Below are 21,335 nucleotides of genomic sequence, written 5' to 3'. Positions count from 1 at the left end.
TTCAAATCATAGATAGTTAGAGTGTCACTCCTCTTGTACTTAAGTCGGTATTGTGCCTTTTTTATTAAATTCGGATGCAATTTATGTGTTTCATCGTCAATAAGAAGGTCCAAGGGATACAGTAAACCTGAAGTGAAGCATCGGAATCTAAAACTGGACTCACAGGAGAGGTTCAAATCATAGAAAGTTAGAGTGTCAGTCCTCTTTTACTTAAGTCAGCATTGTGCCTTTTGTATTAAATTCCGATGCAATTTCTATGTTTCATCGTAAATAAGAAGGTGCAAGGTATACAGTAAACCTGAAGTGAAGCATCGGAATCTGAAACTGGACTCACAGGAAAGGTTCAAATCTTAGAAAGTGAGAGTGTCAGTCCTCTTGTACTTAAGTCGGCATTGTGCCTTTTGAAATTAACTCCGATGCAATTTCTGTGTTTCATCGTCAATAAGATGGTGCAAAGTATACAGTAAACCTGAAGTGAAGCATCGGAATCTGAAACTGGACTCACAGGAAAGGTTCAAATCAAAGAAAGTGAGAGTGTCAGTCCTTTTGTACTTAAGTCGGCATTGTGCCATTTGTATTAAATTCGGATGCAATTTCTGTGTCTCATTTTCAATAAGAAGGTCCAAGGGATACAGTAAACCTGAAGTGAAGCATCGGAATCTAAAACTGGCCTCACAGGAGAGGTTCCAATCATAGTAAGTGAGAGTGTCAGTCCTGTTGTACTTAAGTCGGCTTTGTGCCTTTTGTATTAAATTCGGATGCAATTTCTGTGATTCTTCGTTAATAAGAAGGTTTAAGGGATACAGTAAACCTGAAGTGAAGCATCAGAATCTAAAACTGGACTCACAGGAGAGGTTCAAATCATAGAGAGTTAGAGTGTCACTCCTCTTGTACCAAGTCGGTATTGTTCCATTTGTATTAAATTCGGATGCAATTTCTGTGTTTCATCGTCATTAAGAAGGTCCAAGTGATACAGTAAACCTGAAGTGAAGCATCGGAATCTAAAACTGGACTTACAGGTGAGGTTCAAATCATAGAAACTTTGAGTGTCAGTCCTCTTGTACTTAAGTCGGCATTGTGCCTTTTGAAATTAACTCCGATGCAATTTCTGTGTTTCATCGTCAATAAGAAGGTGCAAAGTATACAATAAACCTTAAGTGAAGCATCGGAATCTGAAACTGGACTCACAGGAAAGGTTCAAATCATAGAAAGTGAGAGTGTCAGTCCTCTTGTACTTGAGTCGCCATTGTGCTTTTTGTATTAAATTCGGAAGCAGTATCTGTGTTTCATCGTCAATAAGAAGGTCCAAGGGATACAGTAAACCTGAAGTGAAGCATCGGAATCTAAAACTGGACTCACAGGAGAGGTTCAAATCATAGAAAATTATAATGTCTGTCCTCTTGTCCTTAAGTCGGCATTGTGCCTTTTGTATTAAATTCGGATGCATACTCTGTGTTTCATCTTCAATAAGAAGGTCCAAGGGATACAGTATACTTGAAGTGAAGCATCGGAATCTAAAACTGGACTCACAGGAGAGGATCAAATCATAGAATGTTAGAGTGTCAGTCCTCTTGTACTTAAGTCGGCATTGTGATTTTTGAATTTAATTCAGATGCAATTTCTGCGTTTCATCGTCAATAAGAAGGTCCAAGGGATCCAGTAAACCTGAAGTTAAGCATCGGAATCTAAAACTGGACTCACAGGAGAGGTTCAAATCATAGAAACTTAGAGTGTCAGTCCTCTTTTACTTAAGTCGGCATTGTGCGTTTTGAATTTAATTCCGATGCAATTTTATGTGTTTCATCGTCAATAAGAAGGTCCAAGGGATACAGTAAACCTGAAGTGAAGCATCGGAATCTAAAACTGGACCCACAGGAGAGGTTCAAATCATATAAAGTGAGAGTGTCAGTCCTCTTGTACTTAAGTTGGCATTGTGCTATTTGTATTAAATTCGGGTGCAATTTCTGTGTTTCATCATCAATAAGAAGGTATAAGGGATACAGTAAACCTGAAGTGAAGCATCGGAATCAAAAACTGGACTCACAAGAGAGATTCAAATCATAGAAAGGTAAAGTGTCACTCCTCTTGTACTTGAGTCGGTATTGTGCCTTTTGTATTAAATTCGCGTGCAATTTCTGTGTTTCATCGTCAATAAGAAGGTCCATGGGATACAGTGAACCTAAAGTGAAGCATCGCAATCTAAAACTGGACTCACAGGAGAGTTCAAATCATAGAAAGTTAGAATGTCAGTCCTCTTTTACTTAAGTCGGCATTGTGCCTTTTGTATTAAATTCGGATTCAATTTCTGTGTTTCATCGTCAATAAGAAGGTGCAAGGTATACAGTAAACCTGAAGAGAAGCATCAGAATCTAAATCTGGACTCACAGGAGAGGTTCAAATCATAGAAAGTTTGAGTGTCAGTCCTCTTGTACTTAAGTCGGCATTGTGCCTTTTGAAATTAAGTCCGATGCAATTTCTGTGTTTCATCGTCAATAAGAAGGTACAAGGTATACAGTTAACCTGAAGTGAAGCATCGGAATCTGAAACTGGACTCACAGGAGAGGTTCAAATCGTAGAAAGTTAGAGTGTCAGTCCTCTTGTACTTAAGTCGGCATTGTGCCTTTTGTATTAAATTCGGATGCATACTCTGTGTTTCATCTTCAATAAGAAGGTCCAAGGGATACAGTAAACCTGAAGTGAAGCATCGGAATCTAAAACTGGACTCACAGGCGAGGATCAAATCATAGAATGTTAGAGCGTCAGTCCTCTTGTACTTAAGTCGGCATAGTGATTTTTGAATTTAATTCAGATGCAATTTCTGTGTTTCATCGTCAATAAGAAGGTCCAGGGGATACAGTAAACCTGAAGTTAAGCATCGGAATCTAAAACTGGACTCACAGGAGAGGTTCAAATCATAGAAAGTTAGAGTGCCACTCCTCTTGTACTTGAGTCGGTATTGTGCCTTTTGTTGAAATTCGGGTGCAATTTCTGTGTTTCATCGTCAATAAGGTGGTCCAAGGGATACAGTGAACCTAAAGTGAAGCATCGGAATCTAAAACTGGACTCACAGGAGAGTTCAAATAATAGAAAGTGAGAGTGTCAGTACTCTTGTACTTGAGTCGGCATTGTAGCATTTGTATTAAATTCGGATGCAATTTCTGTGTTTTATCATCAATAAGAAGGCCCAAGCGATACAGTAAACCTGAAGTAAAGCATCGGAATCTAAAACTGGACTCACAGGAGAGGTTCAAATGATAGGAAGTGAGGGTGTCAGGCCTCTTGTACTTAAGTCGGCATTGTGGCATTTGTATTAAATTCGGATGCAATTTCAGTGTTTCATCGTCAATAAGAAGGTCCAAGGGATACAGAAACCTGAAGTGAAGCATCGGAATCTAAAACTGGACTCACAGGAGAGGTTCAAATCATAGAAAGTGAGAGTGTCAGTCCTCTTGTACTTAAGTCGGCATTGTGCCATTTGTATTAACCCTGCTGTTCTGTTCACTTTTACTTGACATATATACTGTTCGGGTCAATATGACCCGACATATCAAAATGCTTTAGAAACATAAATTTTGGTACAGTTTTAGCTATCGACATTGTTGTTCTATTCCAGTACCTTGTTAGTAATAATAATAATAATAATAATAATAATAATAATGGTAATAATAATAATAATAACAATGCATACAACTTTATTGAGGGATATTTTTCATTTAAATATGCACATAAATTTGAAACAACAGACAGTTTCCATTACAGGCATTCAACTTAGAAAGCACTACAGTTTTTCCATACTTCTATTCTTATTGTTGACAGTTTAGACGTAAGTATTGACATTTTCTAACAACAGACAGTTGTCATTACAGATATTCATCTTAGAGCACACTACAGTACAGAACACACTACAGTTTTTTTATTACATTCCAACATAGAAAGCACTACAACTTTAGAATCCTCTCTTCTTACTGATTGTAGTTTAGGCACAAGTATTCACATAAATTTGAAACAACAGAATTTTCAATACAATCATCTTATAAAATACTACAGTTCTTTTCTTACTGCTTGCACTGTGGACACAAGTAGGTTACATGTTTCTTGCAAATATGTTTACTACATTTTCCACACACCATGTTTGTTTTATTGTCATTACTTGATGGACAGAACTTACAGCGTGCACGTTTTGTAGATTTTCTTGTTGTTACCGATTCTGACACACCACCCACATCATTCGGGTTTTGGATGCTTGTGACCATTCTCAAAGAATCTTCTGTTCTTGGGAAATGCGTTCTTGATGCAATATGTTCTTTTATCAGTGACTTTCCAAGTTCCTCCAAGAATATTCTCCTTCTAGTCAATTTGCTTGCATTCCAATTAGGGTCAACCGAAATCCACAAAACGTATGCATTATAAGCAGAAACATCAAGAATATTGTAGAAAACTATCATTGGCCACCTATTACTTTTTCGTTTGCATGTATATGTACCTAATAACTGATCAAGCGTGTCTACAGCACCTTTGGTTGAATTATAGTCCAAAATCATTTTTGGCTTCTTATCAGCCCTGTCACTGATTTCCGCATCATGGTGGAGAGTGCTCATAAGTACAACATTCTTGTGTCTCTTAGGAATATAATTAACCACAGTAGTGTCATTTGTGAAGTAAAATGAAGAGCTGTGTACCTCCTTGTTGGTCATTTTGTGTGGAAGCTCCGGCTTATTTTTCCGTATAGTTCCCAACATAGTCAATTTCCTTTTCAGAAGCAGCTGCCCCAAATTGTACGACGTAAAAAAGTTGTCACACGTGATATTCTGACCACGTAACTCAGAAGTGAGATCAGATACCACCCTCATTCCCTGATTTCTTTCTGGTGCCGCTCCACTCACCTTTCCTGTATAAATTTGGGCTTTCAGTACGTATGAAGTTTTGCTGTCACACATGGTCCATATTTTGATCCCATATTTTGCCGGTTTACTTGGGATATACTGCTTGAATGGACAGCGACCTCTAAATGCTACTAACTGCTCGTCAACAGTAACATTTTCTCCTGGATTATACAGTTTAGGAAGGACCTCTACCCACTTCTCCCAAATACTACGAATTGCGGCAAGTTTGTCAGTACGTCGTCTTTCCTCTCTAGTAGATTTCTTGTCAAATCGCAGGACACGTGATATCTTACAGAATGTTTCATGAGACATGGTTGCTCGAAATATGTTTCGCCCAGTATCTTTATCCCACAAACTTTTTGTAGACTCCCCATGAGATCGATATACACCCGCTAGGAGTAAGAGTCCTAAGTATGCATGGAAAACAGAACCATCAATATCTGTCCACTGTTCACCATAAACTCGCTGCCCTTCAATATTTGTCATCTCTATTATTTCATTTTGAAGCGCTGTGTGAAATACTGCTTCAAATGAACATTTTACATCAGATATTCTGCTGACTGCATACCTGGTAACTCCTGGGGTACTCTTGATGATGTTCGAAGCTGGTAGGCGACCATGTTGTGCTGGTGGATGCAACTGCCATTCTATATTCCCATTTTTAGAAAGAAAAGTCTCTACACTATTTTGTATGGGCTGTGGACTGTCGTAACTGTCATCGGAACACTCGCTTTCAGATGCATTGCTGATGTGATCTTCAAACTCAGAAAGTGATCCTTCATCTGGTGAGGCATTTACTATTTCTTCCAACTCACGATCATTCAATGGTCTCATCGCCATGGTGTCACAAGTCAAACTGGGCAGAAACAAAGCATTCCAATTATTGAGAACTGCCAATTATTATTTCCTGGGGAAAGCAACAAACAAGCCCATTGTTGTGAACGCATGGAGCTTTAGGTGATTGTTGAGAGTAAGTTGGAATGATGCAGTCACTATTCCCACACAACACAACAAAAATAATTTTCGCCATTTCCAGATTTTAGAAATAAATACGAGTTACACTAAACATATTTGTGTCGGGTCATTATGACCCGAACATTACATATGCAACTATTACAGTTGAAGCCCAAACTTCTTAAACTTTTTTAAAACCTTTTAAAACACATGCTGCTCATCCATTTTCAGACAAAGTCACAAAGTTTCATAAATATATATTGGTATTTACATAATGTAAAATAACGTTCATATTCGTTTCGGGTCATATAGACCCGAACAGAACAGCAGGGTTAAATTCGGGTGCAATTTCTGTGTTTCTCGTCAATAAGAAGGTCCAAGGGAATGAGTATACCTGAAGTGAAGCATCGGAATCTAAAACTGGACTCACAGGAAAAGGTCAAATCATAGACAGTGAGAGTATCAGTGCTCTTTTACTTTAGTCGGCATTGTGCGTTTGAATTTAATTCCGATGCAATTTCCGTGTTTCATCGTCAATAAGAAGGTCCAAGGGATACACTAAACCTGAAGTGAAGCATCGGAATCAAAAACTGGACTCACAGGAGAGATTCAAATCATAGAAAGTTAGAGTGTCACTCCTCTTGTACTTGAGTCGGTATTGTGCCTTTTGTTGAAATTCGGGTGCAATTTCTGTGTTTTATCGTCAATAAGAACGTCCAAGGGATACAGTGAACCTAAAGTGAAGCATCGGAATCTAAAACTGGACTCACAGGAGAGTTCAAATCATAGAAAGTTAGAGTGTCAGTCCTCTTGTACTTAAGTCGGCATTGTGCCTTTTATATTATATTCGGATGCAAACTCTGTGTTTCATCGTCAATAAGAAGGTCGAAGGGATACAGTAAACCTGAAGTGAAGCATCGGAACCTAAAACCGGACTCACAGGAGAGGTTCAAATCATAGAAAGTTTGAGTGTCAGTCCTGTTGAACTTAAGTCGTCATTGTGCATTTTGAATTTAATTCCGATGCAATTTCTGTGTTTCATCGTCAATAAGATGGTCCAAGGGATACAGTAAACCTGAAGCGAAGCTTCGGAATCTAAAACTGGACTCACAGGAGAGGTTCAAATCATAGAAAATGAGAGTGTCAGTCCTCTTTTACTTAAGTCGGCATTGTGCCTTTTCAATTTAATTCCGATGCAATTTCTGTGATTCATCGTCAATAAGAAGGGCCAAGGGATACAGTAAACCTGAAGTGAAGCATCGGAATCTAAAACTGGACTCACAGGAGAGTTTCAGATCATAGAAAGTGAGAGTGTCGGTCCTCTTTTACTTAAGTCGGCATTGTGCCATTTGTATTAAATTCGGATGCAATTTCTGTGTTTCATCGTCAATAAGAACGTCCAAGGGATACAGTAAACCTGAAGTGAAGCATCGGAATCTAAAACTGGACTCACAGGAGAGATTCAAATCATAGATAGTTAGAGTGTCACTCCTCTTGTACTTAAGTCGGTATTGTGCCTTTTTTATTAAATTCGGATGCAATTTATGTGTTTCATCGTCAATAAGAAGGTCCAAGGGATACAGTAAACCTGAAGTGAAGCATCGGAATCTAAAACTGGACTCACAGGAGAGGTTCAAATCATAGAAAGTGAGAGTGTCAGTCCTTTTGTACTTAAGTCGGCATTGTGCCATTTGTATTAAATTCGGATGCAATTTCTGTGTCTCATTTTCAATAAGAAGGTCCAAGGGATACAGTAAACCTGAAGTGAAGCATCGGAATCTAAAACTGGACTCACAGGAGAGGTTCCAATCATAGAAAGTGAGAGTGTCACTCCTGTTCTACTTAAGTCGGCTTTGTGCCTTTTGTATTAAATTCGGATGCAATTTCTGTGATTCTTCGTTAATAAGAAGGTTTAAGGGATACAGTAAACCTGAAGTGAAGCATCAGAATCTAAAACTGGACTCACAGGAGAGGTTCAAATCATAGAGAGTTAGAGTGTCACTCCTCTTGTACCAAGTCGGTATTGTGCCATTTGTATTAAATTCGGATGCAATTTCTGTGTTTCATCGTCATTAAGAAGGTCCAAGTGATACAGTAAACCTGAAGTGAAGCATCGGAATCTAAAACTGGACTTACAGGTGAGGTTCAAATCATTGAAAGTTTCAGTGTCAGTCCTCTTGTACTTAAGTCGGTATTGTGATTTTTGAATTTAATTCAGATTCAATTTCTGCGTTCATCTTCAATAAGAAGGTCCAAGGGATCCAGTAAACCTGAAGTTAAACATCGGAATCTAAAACTGGACTCACAGGAGAGGTTCAATACATAGAAACTTAGAGTGTCAGTCCTCTTTTACTTAAGTCGGCATTGTGCGTTTTGAATTAATTCCGATGCAATTTCTGTGTTTCATCGTCAATAAGAAGGTCCAAGGGATACAGTAAACCTGAAGTGAAGCATCGGAATCTAAAACTGGACCCACAGGAGAGTTTCAAATCATATAAAGTGAGAGTGTCAGTCCTCTTGTACTTAAGTTGGCATTGTGAAATTTGTATTAAATTCGGGTGCAATTTCTGTGTTTCATCATCAATAAGAAGGTCCAAGGGATACACTAACCTGAAGTGATGCATCGGAATCGAAAACTGGACTCACAAGAGAGATTCAAATCATAGAAAGGTAGAGTGTCACTCATCTTGTACTTGAGTCGGTATTGTGCCTTTTGTATTAAATTCGCGTGCAATATCTGTGTTTCATCGTCAATAAGAAGGTCCATGGGATACAGCGAACCTAAAGTGAAGCATCTCAATCTAAAACTGGACTCACAGGAGAGTTCAAACCATAGAAAGTTAGAATGTCAGTCCTCTTTTACTTAAGTCGGCATTGTGCCTTTTGTATTAAATTCGGATGCAATTTCTGTGTTTCATCTTCAATAAGAAGGTCCAAGGGATACAGTAAACCTGAAGTGAAGCATCGGAATCTAAAACTGGACTCACAGGAGAGGTTCAAATTAGAGGATGTGAGAGTGTCAGTCCTCTTGTACTTAAGTCGGCATTGTGCCATTTGTATTAAATTCGGATGCAATTTCTGTGTTTCATCTTCAATAAGAAGGTCCAAGGGATACAGTAAACCTGAAGTGAAGCATCGGAATCTAAAACTGGACTCACAGGAGAGGTTCCAATCACAGAAAGTGAGAGTGTCAGTCCTCTTGTACTTAAGTCGGCTTTGTGCCTTTTGTATTAGTTTCGGATTCAATTTCTGTGATTCTTCGTTAATAAGAGGGTTTAAGGGATACAGTAAACCTGAAGTGAAGCATCAGAATCTAAAACTGGACTCACAGGAGAAGTTCAAATCATAGAGAGATAGAGTGTCACTCCTCTTGTACCAAGTTGGTATTGTGCCATTTGTATTAAATTCGGGTGCAATTTCTGTACTTCATCATCAATAAGATGGTCCAAGGGATACAGTAAACCTAAAGTGAAGCATCGGAATCAAAAACTGGACTCACAGGAGAGATTCAAATCATAGAAGGTTAGAGTGCCACTCCTCTTGTACTTGAGTCGGTATTGTGCATTTTGTTGAAATTCGGGTGCAATTTCTGTGTTTCATCGTCAATAAGGTGGTCCAAGGGATACAGTAACCTAAAGTGAAGCATCGGAATCTAAAACTGGACTCACAGGAAAAGGTCAAATCATAGACAGTGAGAGTATCAGTGCTCTTTTACTTTAGTCGGCATTGTGCGTTTGAATTTAATTCCGATGCAATTTCCGTGTTTCATCGTCAATAAGAAGGTCCAAGGGATACACTAAACCTGAAGTGAAGCATCGGAATCAAAAACTGGACTCACAGGAGAGATTCAAATCATAGAAAGTTAGAGTGTCACTCCTCTTGTACTTGAGTCGGTATTGTGCCTTTTGTTGAAATTCGGGTGCAATTTCTGTGTTTTATCGTCAATAAGAACGTCCAAGGGATACAGTGAACCTAAAGTGAAGCATCGGAATCTAAAACTGGACTCACAGGAGAGTTCAAATCATAGAAAGTTAGAGTGTCAGTCCTCTTGTACTTAAGTCGGCATTGTGCCTTTTATATTATATTCGGATGCAAACTCTGTGTTTCATCGTCAATAAGAAGGTCGAAGGGATACAGTAAACCTGAAGTGAAGCATCGGAACCTAAAACCGGACTCACAGGAGAGGTTCAAATCATAGAAAGTTTGAGTGTCAGTCCTGTTGAACTTAAGTCGTCATTGTGCATTTTGAATTTAATTCCGATGCAATTTCTGTGTTTCATCGTCAATAAGATGGTCCAAGGGATACAGTAAACCTGAAGCGAAGCTTCGGAATCTAAAACTGGACTCACAGGAGAGGTTCAAATCATAGATAATGAGAGTGTCAGTCCTCTTTTACTTAAGTCGGCATTGTGCCTTTTCAATTTAATTCCGATGCAATTTCTGTGATTCATCGTCAATAAGAAGGGCCAAGGGATACAGTAAACCTGAAGTGAAGCATCGGAATCTAAAACTGGACTCACAGGAGAGTTTCAGATCATAGAAAGTGAGAGTGTCGGTCCTCTTGTACTTAAGTCGGCATTGTGCCATTTGTATTAAATTCGGATGCAATTTCTGTGTTTCATCGTCAATAAGAACGTCCAAGGGATACAGTAAACCTGAAGTGAAGCATCGGAATCTAAAACTGGACTCACAGGAGAGATTCAAATCATAGATAGTTAGAGTGTCACTCCTCTTGTACTTAAGTCGGTATTGTGCCTTTTTTATTAAATTCGGATGCAATTTATGTGTTTCATCGTCAATAAGAAGGTCCAAGGGATACAGTAAACCTGAAGTGAAGCATCGGAATCTAAAACTGGACTCACAGGAGAGGTTCAAATCATAGAAAGTGAGAGTGTCAGTCCTTTTGTACTTAAGTCGGCATTGTGCCATTTGTATTAAATTCGGATGCAATTTCTGTGTCTCATTTTCAATAAGAAGGTCCAAGGGATACAGTAAACCTGAAGTGAAGCATCGGAATCTAAAACTGGACTCACAGGAGAGGTTCCAATCATAGAAAGTGAGAGTGTCACTCCTGTTGTACTTAAGTCGGCTTTGTGCCTTTTGTATTAAATTCGGATGCAATTTCTGTGATTCTTCGTTAATAAGAAGGTTTAAGGGATACAGTAAACCTGAAGTGAAGCATCAGAATCTAAAACTGGACTCACAGGAGAGGTTCAAATCATAGAGAGTTAGAGTGTCACTCCTCTTGTACCAAGTCGGTATTGTGCCATTTGTATTAAATTCGGATGCAATTTCTGTGTTTCATCGTCATTAAGAAGGTCCAAGTGATACAGTAAACCTGAAGTGAAGCATCGGAATCTAAAACTGGACTTACAGGTGAGGTTCAAATCATTGAAAGTTTCAGTGTCAGTCCTCTTGTACTTAAGTCAGCATTGTGATTTTTGAATTTAATTCAGATTCAATTTCTGCGTTTCATCGTCAATAAGAAGGTCCAAGGGATCCAGTAAACCTGAAGTTAAGCATCGGAATCTAAAACTGGACTCACAGGAGAGGTTCAATACATAGAAACTTAGAGTGTCAGTCCTCTTTTACTTAAGTCGGCATTGTGCGTTTTGAATTAATTAAGATGCAATTTCTGTGTTTCATCGTCAATAAGAAGGTCCAAGGGATACAGTAAACCTGAAGTGAAGCATCGGAATCTAAAACTGGACCCACAGGAGAGGTTCAAATCATATAAAGTGAGAGTGTCAGTCCTCTTGTACTTAAGTTGGCATTGTGCCATTTGTATTAAATTCGGGTGCAATTTCTGTGTTTCATCATCAATAAGAAGGTCCAAGGGATACAGTAAACCTGAAGTGAAGCATCGGAATCAAAAACTGGACTCACAAGAGAGATTCAAATCATAGAAAGGTAGAGTGTCACTCATCTTGTACTTGAGTCGGTATTGTGCCTTTTGTATTAAATTCGCGTGCAATTTCTGTGTTTCATCGTCAATAAGAAGGTCCATGGGATACAGTGAACCTAAAGTGAAGCATCGCAATCTAAAACTGGACTCACAGGAGAGTTCAAACCATAGAAAGTTAGAATGTCAGTCCTCTTTTACTTAAGTCGGCATTGTGCCTTTTGTATTAAATTCAGATGCAATTTCTGTGTTTCATCTTCAATAAGAAGGTCCAAGGGATACAGTAAACCTGAAGTGAAGCATCGGAATCTAAAACTGGACTCACAGGAGAGGTTCAAATCAGAGGATGTGAGAGTGTCAGTCCTCTTGTACTTAAGTCGGCATTGTGCCATTTGTATTAAATTCGGATGCAATTTCTGTGTTTCATCTTCAATAAGAAGGTCCAAGGGATACAGTAAACCTGAAGTGAAGCATCGGAATCTAAAACTGGACTCACAGGAGAGGTTCCAATCACAGAAAGTGAGAGTGTCAGTCCTCTTGTACTTAAGTCGGTATTGTGCATTTTGTTGAAATTCGGGTGCAATTTCTGTGTTTCATCGTCAATAAGGTGGTCCAAGGGATACAGTAACCTAAAGTGAAGCATCGGAATCTAAAACTGGACTCACAGGAGAGTTCAAATAATAGAAAGTTAGAATGTCAGTCCTCTTGTACTTAAGACGGCATTGTGCCTTTTGTATTAAATTCGGATTCAATTTCTGTGTTTCATCGTCAATAAGAAGGTGCAAGGGATACAGTAAACCTGAAGTGAAGCATCGGAAACTAAAACTGGACTCACAGGAGAGGTTCAAATCATAGAAAGTGAGAGTGTCAGTACTCTTGTACTTGAGTCGGCATTGTAGCATTTGTATTAAATTCGGATGCAATTTCTGTGTTACATCATCAATAAGAAGGCCCAAGCGATACAGTAAACCTAAAGTAAAGCATCGGGATCTAAAACTGGACTCACAGGAGAGGTTCAAATCATAGGATGTGAGGGTGTCAGGCCTCTTGTACTTAAGTCGGCATTGTGGCATTTGTATTAAATTCGGATGCAATTTCAGTGTTTCATCGTCAATAAGAAGGTCCAAGGGATACATAAACCTGAAGTGAAGCATCGGAATCTAAAACTGGACTCACAGGAGAGGTTCAAATCATAGAAAGTGAGAGTGTCAGTCCTCTTGTACTTAAGTCGCCATTGTGCCATTTGTATTAAATTCGGGTGCAATTTCTGTGTTTCTCGTCAATAAGAAGGTCCAAGGGATACAGTAAACCTGAAGTGAAGCATCGGAATCTAAAACTGGACTCACAGGAGAGGTTCGAATCATAGAAAGTGAGAGTGTCAGACCTCTTTTACTTAAGTCGGCATTGTGCCTTTTGAATTTAATTCCGATGCAATTTGTGTGTCTCATCGTCAGTAAGAAGGTCCTAGGGATACAGTAAACTTGAAGTGAAGCATCGGAAACTAAAACTGGACTCACAGGAGAGGTTTAAATCATAGAAAGTGAGAGTGTCAGTCCTCTTATACTTAAGTCGGCATTGTGCCATTTGTATTAACTTCGGGTGCAATTTCAGTGTTTTATCGTCAATAAGAAGGTCCAAGGGATACAGTAAACCTGAAGTGAAGCATCGGAATCTAAACCTGGACTCACAGGAAAGGTTCAAATCATAGAAAGTGAGAACGTCAGTCCTCTTGTACTTAAGTCGGCATTGTGGCATTTGTATTAAATTCAGATGCAATTTCTGTGTTTCATCGTCAATAAGAAGGTCCAAGGGATACAGTAAACCTGAAGTGAAGCATCGGAATCTAAAACTGGACTCGCAGGAGAGGTTCAAATCATAGAAAGTTAGAGTGTCACTCCTCTTGTACTTTAGTCGGCATTGTGCTTTTTGTATTAAATTCGGATGCAATTTCTGTGTTTCATCGTCAATAAGAAGCTGCAAGGTATACAGTAAACCGAAGTGAAACATCGGAATCTAAATCTGGACTCACAGGAGAGGTTCAAATCATAGAAAATGAGAGTGTTAGTCCTCTTGTACTTAAGTCGGCATTGTGCCTTTTGAAATTAATTCCGATGCAATTTCTGTGTTTCATCGTCAATAAGAAGGTACAAGGTATACAGTTAACCTGAAGTGAAGCATCGGAATCTGAAACTGGACTCACAGGAGAGGTTCAAATCATAGAAAGTTAGAGTGTCAGTCCTCTTGTACTTAAGTCGGCATTGTGCCTTTTGTATTAAATTCGGATGCATACTCTGTGTTTCATCTTCAATAAGAAGGTCCAAGGGATACAGTAAACCTGAAGTGAAGCATCGGAATCTAAAACTGGACTCACAGGCGAGGATCAAATCATAGAATGTTAGAGCGTCAGTCCTCTTGTACTTAAGTCGGCATAGTGATTTTTGAATTTAATTCAGATGCAATTTCTGTGTTTCATCGTCAATAAGAAGGTCCAGGGGATACAGTAAACCTGAAGTTAAGCATCGGAATCTAAAACTGGACTCACAGGAGAGGTTCAAATCATAGAAAGTTGGAGTGTCAGTCCTCTTGTACTTAAGTCGGCATTGTGCCATTTGTATTAAATTCGGGTGCAATTTCTGTACTTCATCATCAATAAGAAGGTCCAAGGGATACAGTAAACCTGAAGTGAAGCATCGGAATCAAAAACTGGACTCACAGGAGAGATTCAAATCGTAGAAAGTTAGAGTGCCACTCCTCTTGTACTTGAGTCGGTATTGTGCCTTTTGTTGAAATTCGTTTGCAATTTCTGTGTTTCATCGTCAATAAGGTGGTCCAAGGGATACAGTGAACCTAAAGTGAAGCATCGGAATCTAAAACTGGACTCACAGGAGAGTTCAAATAATAGAAAGTGAGAGTGTCAGTACTCTTGTACCTGAGTCGGCATTGTAGCATTTGTATTAAATTCGGATGCAATTTCTGTGTTTCATCATCAATAAGAAGGCCCAAGCGATACAGTAAACCTGAAGTAAAGCATCGGAATCTATAACTGGACTCACAGGAGAGGTTCAAATGATAGGAAGTGAGCGTGTCAGGCCTCTTGTACTTAAGTCGGCATTGTGGCATTTGTATTAAATTCGGATGCAATTTCAGTGTTTCATCGTCAATAAGAAGGTCCAAGGGATACAGAAACCTGAAGTGAAGCATCGGAATCTAAAACTGGACTCACAGGAGAGGTTCAAATCATAGAAAGTGAGAGTGTCAGTCCTCATGTACTTAAGTCGGCATTGTGCCATTTGTATTAAATTCGGGTGCAATTTCTGTGTTTCTCGTCAATAAGAAGGTCCAAGGGAATGAGTATACCTGAAGTGAAGCATCGGAATCTAAAACTGGACTCACAGGAAAATTTCAAATCATAGACAGTGAGAGTATCAGTGCTCTTTTACTTTAGTCGGCATTGTGCTTTTGAATTTAATTCCGATGCAATTTCCGTGTTTCATCGTCAATAAGAAGGTCCAAGGGATACACTAAACCTGAAGTGAAGCATCGGAATCAAAAACTGGACTCACAGGAGAGATTCAAATCATAGAAAGTTAGAGTGTCACTCCTCTTGTACTTGAGTCGGTATTGTGCCTTTCGTTGAAATTCGGGTGCAATTTCTGTGTTTTATCGTCAATAAGAACGTCCAAGGGATACAGTGAACCTAAAGTGAGGCATCGGAATCTAAAACTGGACTCACAGGAGAGTTCAAATCATAGAAAGTTAGAGTGTCAGTCCTCTTGTACTTAAGTCGGCATTGTGCCTTTTATATTATATTCGGATGCAAACTCTGTGTTTCATCGTCAATAAGAAGGTCGAAGGGATACAGTAAACCTGAAGTGAAGCATCGGAACCTAAAACCGGACTCACAGGAGTGGTTCAAATCATAGAAAGTTTGAGTGTCAGTCCTGTTGAACTTAAGTCGTCATTGTGCATTTTGAATTTAATTCCGATGCAATTTCTGTGTTTCATCGTCAATAGGATGGTCCAAGGGATACAGTAAACCTGAAGCGAAGCTTCGGAATCTAAAACTGGACTCACAGGAGAGGTTCAAATCATAGAAAATGAGAGTGTCAGTCCTCTTTTACTTAAGTCGGCATTGTGCCTTTTCAATTTAATTCCGGTGCAATTTCTGTGATTCATCGTCAATAAGAAGGGCCAAGGGATACAGTAAACCTGAAGTGAAGCATCGGAATCTAAAACTGGACTCACAGGAGAGTTTCAGATCATAGAAAGTGAGAGTGTCGGTCCTCTTGTACTTAAGTCGGCATTGTGCCATTTGTATTAAATTCGGATGCAATTTCTGTGTTTCATCGTCAATAAGAACGTCCAAGGGATACAGTAAACCTGAAGCGAAGCATCGGAATCTAAAACTGGACTCACGGGAGAGATTCAATTCATAGATAGTTAGAGTGTCACTCCTCTTGTACTTAAGTCGGTATTGTGCCTTTTTTATTAAATTCGGATGCAATTTATGTGTTTCATCGTCAATAAGAAGGTCCAAGGGATAAAGTAAACCTGAAGTGAAGCATCGGAATCTAAAACTGGACTCACAGGAGAGGTTCAAATCATAGAAAGTGAGAGTGTCAGTCCTTTTGTACTTAAGTCGGCATTGTGCCATTTGTATTAAATTCGGATGCAATTTCTGTGTCTCATTTTCAATAAGAAGGTCCAAGGGATACAGTAAACCTGAAGTGAAGCATCGGAATCTAAAACTGGACTCACAGGAGAGGTTCCAATCATAGAAAGTGAGAGTGTCACTCCTGTTGTACTTAAGTCGGCTTTGTGCCTTTTGTATTACATTCGGATGCAATTTCTGTGATTCTTCGTTAATAAGAAGGTTTAAGGGATACAGTAAACCTGAAGTGAAGCATCAGAATCTAAAACTGGACTCACAGGAGAGGTTCAAATCATAGAGAGTTAGAGTGTCACTCCTCTTGTACCAAGTCGGTATTGTGCCATTTGTATTAAATTCGGATGCAATTTCTGTGTTTCATCTTCAATAAGAAGGTCCAAGGGATACAGTAAACCTGAAGTGAAGCATCGGAATCTAAAACTGGACTCACAGGAGAGGTTCAATACATAGAAACTTAGAGTGTCAGTCCTCTTTTACTTAAGTCGGCATTGTGCGTTTTGAATTTAATTCCGATGCAATTTCTGTGTTTCATCGTCAATAAGAAGGTCCAAGGGATACAGTAAACCTGAAGTGAAGCATCGGAATCTAAAACTGGACCCACAGGAGAGGTTCAAATCATATAAAGTGAGAGTGTCAGTCCTCTTGTACTTAAGTTGGCATTGTGCCATTTGTATTAAATTCGGGTGCAATTTCTGTGTTTCATCATCAATAAGAAGGTCCAAGGGATACAGTAAACCTGAAGTGAAGCATCGGAATCAAAAACTGGACTCACAAGAGAGATTCAAATCATAGAAAGGTAGAGTGTCACTCATCTTGTACTTGAGTCGGTATTGTGCCTTTTGTATTAAATTCGCGTGCAATTTCTGTGTTTCATCGTCAATAAGAAGGTCCATGGGATACAGTGAACCTAAAGTGAAGCATCGCAATCTAAAACTGGACTCACAGGAGAGTTCAAACCATAGAAAGTTAGAATGTCAGTCCTCTTTTACTTACGTCGGCATTGTGCCTTTAGTATTAAATTCGGATGCAATTTCTGTGTTTCATCTTCAATAAGAAGGTTGAATTGATACAGTAAACCTGAAGTGAAGCATCGGAATCTAAAACTGGACTCACAGGAGAGGTTCAAATCAGAGGATGTGAGAGCGTCAGTCCTCTTGTACTTAAGTCGGCATTGTGCCATTTGTATTAAATTCGGATGCCATTTCTGTGTTTCATCTTCAATAAGAAGGTCCAAGGGATACAGTAAACCTGAAGTGAAGCATCGGAATCTAAAACTGGACTCACAGGAGAGGTTCCAATGACAGAAAGTGAGAGTGCCAGTCCTCTTGTACTTAAGTCGGCTTTGTGCCTTTTGTATTAGTTTCGGATTCAATTTCTGTGATTCTTCGTTAATAAGAGGGTTTAAGGGATACAGTAAACCTGAAGTGAAGCATCAGAATCTAAAACTGGACTCACAGGAGAAGTTCAAATCATAGAGAGATAGAGTGTCACTCCTCTTGTACCAAGTTGGTATTGTGCCATTTGTGTTAAATTCGGGTGCAATTTCTGTACTTCATCATCAATAAGTTGGTCCAAGGGATACAGTAAACCTAAAGTGAAGCATCGGAATCAAAAACTCTACTCACAGGAGAGATTCACATCATAGTAGGTTAGAGTGCCACTCCTCTTGTACTTGAGTCGGTATTGTGCATTTTGTTGAAATTCGGGTGCAATTTCTGTGTTTCATCGTCAATAAGGTGGTCCAAGGGATACAGTAACCTAAAGTGAAGCATCGGAATCTAAAACTGGACTCACAGGAGAGTTCAAATAATAGAAAGTTAGAATGTCAGTCCTCTTGTACTTAAGACGGCATTGTGCCTTTTGTATTAAATTCGGATTCAATTTCTGTGTTTCATCGTCAATAAGAAGGTCCAAGGGATACAGTAAACCTGAAGGGAAGCATCGGAAACTAAAACTGGACTCAATGGAGAGGTTCAAATCATAGAAAGTGAGAGTGTCAGTACTCTTGTACTTGAGTCGGCATTGTAGCATTTGTATTAAATTCGGATGCAATTTCTGTGTTTCATCATCAATAAGAAGGCCCAAGCGATACAGTAAACCTAAAGTAAAGCATCGGAATCTAAAACTGGACTCACAGGAGAGGTTCAAATCATAGGATGTGAGGGTGTCAGGCCTCTTGTACTTAAGTCGGCATTGTGGCATTTGTATTAAATTCGGATGCAATTTCAGTGTTTCATCGTCAATAAGAAGGTCCAAGGGATACATAAACCTGAAGTGAAGCATCGGAATCTAAAACTGGACTCACAGGAGAGGTTCAAATCATAGAAAGTGAGAGTGTCAGTCCTCTTGTACTTAAGTCGCCATTGTGCCATTTGTATTAAATTCGGGTGCAATTTCTGTGTTTCTCGTCAATAAGATGGTCCAAGGGATACAGTAAACCTGAAGTGAAGCATCGGAATCTAAAACTGGACTCACAGGAGAGGTTCGAATCATAGAAAGTGAGAGTGTCAGTCCTCTTTTACTTAAGTCGGCATTGTGCCTTTTGAATTTAATTCCGATGCAATTTGTGTGTTTCATCGTCAATAAGAAGGTCCTAGGGATACAGTAAACTTGAAGTGAAGCATCGGAAACTAAAACTGGACTCACAGGAGAGGTTTAAATAATGGAAAGTGAGAGTGTCAGTCCTCTTATACTTAAGTCGGCATTGTGCCATTTGTATTAACTTCGGGTGCAATTTCAGTGTTTTATCGTCAATAAGAAGGTCCAAGGGATACAGTAAACCTGAAGTGAAGCATCGGAATCTAAACCTGGACTCACAGGAAAGGTTCAAATCATAGAAAGTGAGAACGTCAGTCCTCTTGTACTTAAGTCGGCATTGTGGCATTTGTATTAAATTCAGATGCAATTTCTGTGTTTCATCGTCAATAAGAGGGTCCAAGGGATACAGTAAACCTGAAGTGAAGCATCGGAATCTAAAACTGGACTCGCAGGAGAGGTTCAAATCATAGAAAGTTAGAGTGTCACTCCTCTTGTACTTGAGTTGGTATTGTGCCTGTTGTATTGAATTCGGGTGCAATTTCTGTGTTTCATCGTCAATACGAAGCTGCAAGGGCTACAGTAAACCTGACGTGAAGCATCGGAATCTAAACCTGGACTCACAGGAGAGGTTCAAGTCATAGAAAGTGAGAGTTTCAGTCCTCTTGTACTTAAGCCGCCATTGTGATTTTTGTATTAAATTCGGATGCAATTTCTGTGTTTCATCGTCAATAAGAAGGTCCAAGGGATACAGTAAACCTGAAATGAAGCATCGGAATCTTAAACTGGACTCACAGGAGAGGTTCAAATCATAGAAAGTTAGAGTGTCTGTCCTCTTGTACTTTAGTCGGCATTGTGCTTTTTGTATTAAATTCGGATGCAATTTCTGTGTTTCATCGTCAATAAGAAGGTGCAAGGTATACAGTAAACCGAAGTGAAACATCGGAATCTAAATCTGGACTCACAGGAGAGGTTCAAATCATAGAAAATGAGAGTGTCAGTCCTCTTGTACATAAGTCGGCATTGTGGCATTTGTATTAAATTCGGATGCAATTTCTGTGTTTCATCGTCAATAAGCAGGTCGTAGGGATACTGTAAACCTGAAGTGAAGTATCGGAATCTGAAACTGGACTCACAGGAGAGGTTCAAATCATTGAAAGTGAGAGTGTCAGTCCTCTTGTACTTAAGCCGCCATGGTGACTTTTGTATTAAATTCGGATGCAATTTCTGTGTTTCATCGTCAATAAGAAGGTCCAAGGGATACAGTAAACCTGAAGTGAAGCATCGGAATCTTAAACTGGACTCACAGGAGAGGTTTAAATCATAGAAAGGTAGAGTGTCTGTTCTCTTGAACTTAAGTCGGCATTGTACCTTTTGTAATAAATTCGGTTGCAAACTCTGTGTTTCATCGACAATAAGAAGGTCCAAGGGATACAGCAAACCTGAAGTGAAACATCGGAATCTAAAACTGGACTCACAGGAGAGGTTCAAATCATAGATAGTGAGAGTGTCAGTCCTCTTTACTTAAGACGGCATTGTGCCTTTTGAATTTAATTCCGATGCAATTTCTGTGTTTCAACGTCAATAAGAAGGTCCAAGGGATACAGTAAACCTGAAGTGAAGCATCGGAATCTAAAACTGTACTCACAGGAGAGATTCAAATCATAGAAAGTTAGAGTGTCACTCCTCTTGTACTTAAATCGGTATTGTGCCTTTTCTATTAAATTCGGATGCAATTTCTGTGTTTCATCGTCAATAAGAAGGTCCAAGGGATACAGTAAACCTTAACTGAAGCATCGGAATCTAAAACTTGACTTGCAGGAGAGGTTTAAATCATAGAATGTTAGAGTGTCAGTCCTCTTTTACTTAAGTCGGCATTGTGCCTTTTGTATTAATTTCGGATGCAATTTCTGTGTTTCATCGTCTATAAGAAGGTCCAAGGAATACAGTAAACCTGAAGTGAAGCATCAGAATCTAAAACTGGACTCACAGGAGAGGTTCAAATCATAGAAAGTTGGAGTGTCAGTCCTCTTTTAATTAAGTCGGCATTGTGCCTTTTGTATTAAATTCCGATGCAATTTCTGTGTTTCATCGTCAATCAGAAGGAGCAAGGTATACAGTAAACCTAAAGTGAAGCACCGGAATCTGAAACTGGACTCACAAGAGAGGTTCAAATCATAGGAGAGAGTGTCAGTCCTCTTGTACTTAAGTCGCCATTGTGCCTCTTGTATTATATTCGGATGCAATTTCTGTGTTTCATCGTCAATAAGAAGGTCCAAGGGATACAGTAAACCTGAAGTGAAGCATCGGAACCTAAAACTGGACTCACAGGAGAGGTTCAAATCATAGAAAGTGAGAGTGTCAGTCCTTTTTTACTTAAGTCGGCATTGTG

This window comes from Schistocerca americana, chromosome 11, assembly GCF_021461395.2.
Source record: "Schistocerca americana isolate TAMUIC-IGC-003095 chromosome 11, iqSchAmer2.1, whole genome shotgun sequence".
NCBI lineage: Eukaryota > Metazoa > Arthropoda > Insecta > Orthoptera > Acrididae > Schistocerca > Schistocerca americana.
The sequence above is the reverse complement of the archived record's forward strand: the minus strand, read 5'-3'. Positions refer to the sequence as shown.